The sequence below is a fragment of the Mesocricetus auratus genome, unplaced genomic scaffold, assembly GCF_017639785.1.
Source record: "Mesocricetus auratus isolate SY011 unplaced genomic scaffold, BCM_Maur_2.0 Super-Scaffold_100015, whole genome shotgun sequence".
NCBI lineage: Eukaryota > Metazoa > Chordata > Mammalia > Rodentia > Cricetidae > Mesocricetus > Mesocricetus auratus.
The window spans coordinates 25,804,734-25,810,733 of NW_024429198.1; positions in this window are offsets into that span (position 1 = coordinate 25,804,734).

Here is a 6,000-nt window from a genome sequence, read left to right on the forward strand (position 1 = left end):
CTTATCCACTTATTAACTGGTGTACATATAAGTTGATTATAATTCTTGATCTAGAGAAAGAATAGGTGTGGATATGAAAGTCTCTGTGTGGTAGTCGTCTTAGTTAGGGTTTTATTGATTACAGCAACTCTCATAAAGGAAAAGATTTAATTGTATGGGGCTGACTTACAATGTAGAAGTTTAGTCCATTACCACCCTGGTGAGAAAGACGGTGACACTCAGGCAATCCGGCTGGAGAAGTAGCTGAGATTTCTACAGCCAGATCAGCAGGAAATAGGAAAATAGAGTGACCCTGGGCCCAGCATGAGCATCTAAGACCTCAAAGCCCACCTTCACAGTGACGCACTTCCTCCAACAAGTTCATAACTCCTAATAGTGACACTCCCTGTCAACCAAGCATTCAAATCTAATAGTCTATGGAGGCCATTCTTATCCAAATCACCAAAGCAACATATAGAGAGTCCTTTGTATATGTGCTCAAAAGAGGCATAGCTGGGTGATATGGAAAATCTATGTTAAGGTTTTTGAGACATCCCCACACTGACTCCCACAGTTGCTACACCAATTTATAGCCAACAGTGAATAAAGTCTACTGTGTTTCTTTTCATTGCTGTCCTTGGGACCCATTCACACATAGCTAAGGTAAGAAAAACATCCTTGACACCAGCTGGATGTGAGGCAGAGAATGCAGCACTAATGCTTCTCGCTTCATTTACATGAGAGCAACAAATGCAGTCCTCTCACTAAAAGTAATTACAGAAGGTTGGAATGTTTCAGACAGGTCGAACATAGTTGTTTTGCTGACTATTCTTTTTATTCTTTCTAGTCACACCCTCAGTCTTCCTTAACAAAGTACCATGAACTTCATGCTTTTGTTTTGTTTTGTTTTTCAAGACAGGGTTTCTCTGTATTGTTTTGCAGGCTGTCCTGGAACTTGCTCTGTAGACCAGGCTGTCCTCGAACTGACAGATCCCACCTGCATCTGCCTCCCAAGTGCTGGGATTAAAGGCGTATACCGCCACCGCCTGGCAAACTTCATGCTTTACATCATTGCACTCCAATTCTAGGAGGCAGAGTTCTGGACCCATGATTCTGGAAGCTCCAGTGCCCCTGTCAAAGCCCACGAGTTACTTCTACTTATTCCACTCATAGCTTCTAATTTTCTAGCAACTTTTGACTTTCCTTGACTTACAAATACAGCCTCTAATAGTTTCATACCCTTATCCATATGAAGATTGTCTTAGGATTTTTATTGCCATGAAGAGACACCACGACCATGCCAGCTCTTATACTGTCAGGGTAGGAAGCAAGGCAGCATGCAGGCAGACATGTTGCTAGAGAAAGAACTGAGAGTTCTTACATCTTTACTCACAGGCAACAGGAAATATTCTGAGACACTGGGCATGGCTTGAGCATATATGTGACCTCAAAGTCCATGCCCAGAGTGACACACTTTCTCCAACACCTTCTAAAAGTGCCACTGCCTTTGGAAACCATTTTTTCCAAACTATCACATTCCACTCCCTAGCCCCCAAATACTTGTAGTCATATAATAATATAAAAATGCATCAGTCTAACTTTAAAAATCCCCATAGTCTATAATAGTCTCAAGCTTATTTAAGAGTCTAAAGTTCCTTCTGAGATGCAATCTCTTAACTGTAGTCCTCTATAAAGTCAAAAAACAAAAAGCAAATAATATACTTCCAAGATATAATGGCACTGGATATACATTACCATTCTAAAACATAAGGCAGAAAGCATAATGGGGGAAATATTGGACTAAAGCAAGACCAAAGACCAGCTGGGAACACTCCAAACTCTGCATCTCCACATTTGATGTCAAACTGTTCTTCAGATTTCCAACTCCTCTCAGTGTTATTGACTGTAACACACCTTTTTCTCTTGGACTGGTTCCACTCCCTGTTAGCAGCTCTATTCAACAGGTATCCCATAGCCCTGGCATCTCCAACATCTTGGGGGGTCTCCAAGGCAATCCAGGCTTCACCTTCACAGTTACACAAAATGGCGTCTCTACTAGGCCTCCATTCAGGGACACCCTTAAAACACACCTGGCCTCAGTGCCTTTCTTCAATCTTTGACTCCAAAGCTAGAACCATGTGGCCAAAGCTGCCAAGCTCTGCTGCCTGCTGGGTCTAGAACATGCCCCTCCTGTTCAATTTCATCTTTACCAGCTATGTGTTTTAGAGGTTTTTCCCACCACTTAAGCTAGCTATCAGTTGCCAAAATTAAATCAAGAACAGATAAGCATTTTAAATAGACCTGTAACCCCTATGGAAATAGAAGCAGTCATCAAAAGTCTCCCAACCAAAAAAAGCCCAGGTACAGATGGCCTCAGTGCAGAATTCTACCGGAAATTCAAAGAACAGCTTATACCAATTCTTCTCAAAATATTCCACGCAATAGAAGCAGAAGGGTCTTTGCCAAACTCTTTCTATGAGGCTTTAATAAGTTTGATCCCCAAGCCACACAAGGACACAACTAAGAAAGAGAACTTCAGATCAATATCCGTCATGAACATTAATTCAAAAATACTCAATAAAATACTGGCAAATAGGATCCAAGAACACATCAAAACAATCATTCACCACGATCAAGTAGGTTTCATCCCAGGGATGCAGGGATGGTTCAACATATGAAAATCCATCAATGTAATCTACCATATAAACAAGCTGAAAAACAAAAATCACATGATCATCTCACTAGATGCAGAAAAAGCCTTTGAAAAAATTCAACACCCCTTCATGATAAAGGTCTTGAAGAGATCTGGGATAACAGGAACATACCTAAACATAATAAAAGCTATATACAGCAAACCAAAATCTAGCATCAAACTAAATGGACAGAAACTCAATGCGATTCTGCTAAAGTCAGGAACAACACAAGGCTGTCCACTCTCTCCATACCTTTTCAATATTCTACTTGAAGTTCTAGCTAGAGCCATATGACAAGAAAAGGAGATCAAGGGGATACAAATTGGAAAGTAAGAGGTCAAACTTTCACTATTTGCAGATGATATGCTAGTTTACATAAATGACCCAAAGAACTCTTCCAGGGAACTTTTACAGCTGATTAACACCTTCAGCAAAGTGGCAGGCTACAAGATCAACTCAAGAAAATAAGTAACCCTACTATATACAGATGATAAAAGGGCTGAGAAAGAAATCAGAGAAACATCATCCTTTACAATTTCCACAAATAACATAAAATACCTTGGGGTAACACTAACCAAACAAGTGAAAGACCTGTATCGCAAGAGTCTTTAAACAAAGAAATTAAAGAAGCCCTCAGAAAATGGAAAGATCTCCCATGCTCTCGGATAGGTAGGATCAATGTAGTAAAAATGACAATCCTGCCAAAAGCAATCTACAGATTAAAATTCCAGCACAATTCTTCATAGACCTTGAAAGAAAAATAATCAATTTTCTATGGAAAAACAAAAGACCCTGAATAGGCAAAACAACCTTACTCAACAAAGCAACATCTGGAGGCATCACCATCCCTGACCTCAAGCTCTATTATAGAGCTATAGTCCTGAAAACAGCTTGGTATTGGTACAAAAATAGACAGGTAGGCCAATGGAATCGAATTGAAAACCCGGATATTAACCCATACATGTATGAACATCTGATCTTCGACAAAGAAGCTAAAAATATACAATGGAATAAAAAAAGCATCTTCAACAAATGGTGCTGGCATAACTGGATGCTGGCATGTAGAAGAATGCAGATAGATCATGTCTATCACTGTGTACAAAACTTGAGTCCAAATGGATCAAAGACCTCAACATAAATCCAGCCACACTGAAACTCTTAGAAGAGAAAGTGGGTGGAACCCTTGAACGAATTGGTACAGGAGACAGCTTCCTGAACATAACACCAGTAGCACAGACAGTGAGGTCAACAATTAATAAATGGGGCCTCCTGAAATTGAGAAGCTTCTGTAAGGCAAGGGACACAGTCAGCAAGACAAAAAAGTAGCCCACAGAATGGGAAAAAATATTCACTAACCCCACATCTAACAGAGGGCTGATCTCCAAAATTTACAAAGAACTCAAGAAGCAAGTCTCCAAAATACCAAAGGATCCAATTAAAAAGTGGGCTATAGAACTAAATAGAGAATTCTCAATAGAGGAGTCTAAAATGGCTGAGAGGCTCTTGAGAAAGTGCTCAACATCCTTAGCCATCCAGGAAATGCAAATCAAAACAAATCTGAGATACCATCTTACTTCTGTCAGAATGGCTAAAATCAAAAACACCAATGACAATTTATGCTGGAGAGGATGTGGAGAAAGGGGAACACTCCTATACTGCTGGTGGGAGTGCCGACTTGTACAGCCACTTTGGAAATCAGTATGGAGATTCCTCAGGAAAATGGGAATAAACCTACCACAAGACACAGCAACTCCACTCTTAGGCATATATCCAAAAGATGCCCATTCATACAACAAGGACATCTGTTCCACTATGTTCATAGCAGCATTATTTGTAATAGCCAGAACTTGGAAGCAACCTAGATGCCCCTCAACTGAAGAGTGGTACATTCACACAATGGAGTACTACTATTCAGCAGAAAAAAATGGAATCCTGAAATTTACAGGCAAATGGATGGCACTAGAATAAACCATCCTGAGTGAGGTAACCCAGTCACAAAAAGAGAAACATGGCATGTACTCTCTCATATATGGATTTTTAGACATAGATCTGGGAAGTGCCAGCCTACAATCCCATGACCAGAGAGTCTGGGAAACAGAACCTTCATTCAATGGCTGATCGAAGAAGAGGCAGACTCCCACAGCTAAACACTGTGCTGAACTCAAGGAATCCAGTGACAGAGAGAGAGAGGACTGACAAAGGGGCTAAGACTGGGCTGGTTTAACCCCCAGAAACAGCTGACCTGACAAGGGTTAGCTCTTGAATCCCAGACTGATGGCTGGTATTCCAGCATGGGACTGATCAAGACCCCCTGAATGTGGGTGTCAGTGAGGAGGCCTAGGTAATCTATTGGGCCTTGGGTAGTAGATGAGTATTTATCCTGGGTATACAAATGGACTTTAGGTGCCCATCCACCAATGAGAGATGCACTCTCACCCTGGACTCCCAGGGGAGGGTCTAGGCCCTGCTCTGGATGAAATGACAGACTATGGGCACCCCCATGGGTAATGAGGGTATATTAAAGGGGTTGGTAGGAGGGTGTGGGAGGAGGGGGAGGGAAAGGGAGAAGGACTGGAATTGACATGTGAAGCAACCTTGTTTCTAACTTAAATTTAAATTTAAAAATAAAAATAAAAAAGCTTGGCCGTTCTGGTTCTGCTTGCTCTATAGACCCAGCTGTCCTCAAACTCAGAGATCCCCCAGACTCTGCCTTCCCAGGGCTGGGAATAAAGGTGTATACCACCACACCTGGCTCCAAGCTTTTCTTTAATTCCTTTTCACAATTTACCCTGAGGTCACCACTCCCTCTATTCTGTGTCTCAATCTGTGTATCTCCTTAAACAAAAGATTTAGCTCCATTCCACTCCCCGGTGCTCCGTTTCTTCTCAAATTTTACACTTTGTAATTCACCCTGCTCAGCTTGCTCCTTTTCTTTCTAAATGCTCATCAGAGTTGCCACTAATAACGACACATCAGAGTCTACACTTGGCTCTTTTGAGATTTCCCCTGCCAATGGAAATAATCCAAAACTCTTCACTTTACCCTCAGACAGTGTCTTCAGACAAGGGCAAAAAGCAGCCACTTTCTTCATCACAATATCACCAGACCAGTCTCTAGGCCACATACTAACATTCTTCTCCTCTGAAACCTCTTGATCCAGGCACCCACAGTTCAAATCGCACTCAGCACCACTGTCTTCCATGTTCCTATCTGGATGGCCCATTAAGCAGCACTTAATGTGTTTAACTGCTTTTCTAACTCACTGTCCCAAGGTCCGTATTCCTTCAAACAAAAGCATGGTCAGATCTGTCACAGCAATGTACCATTC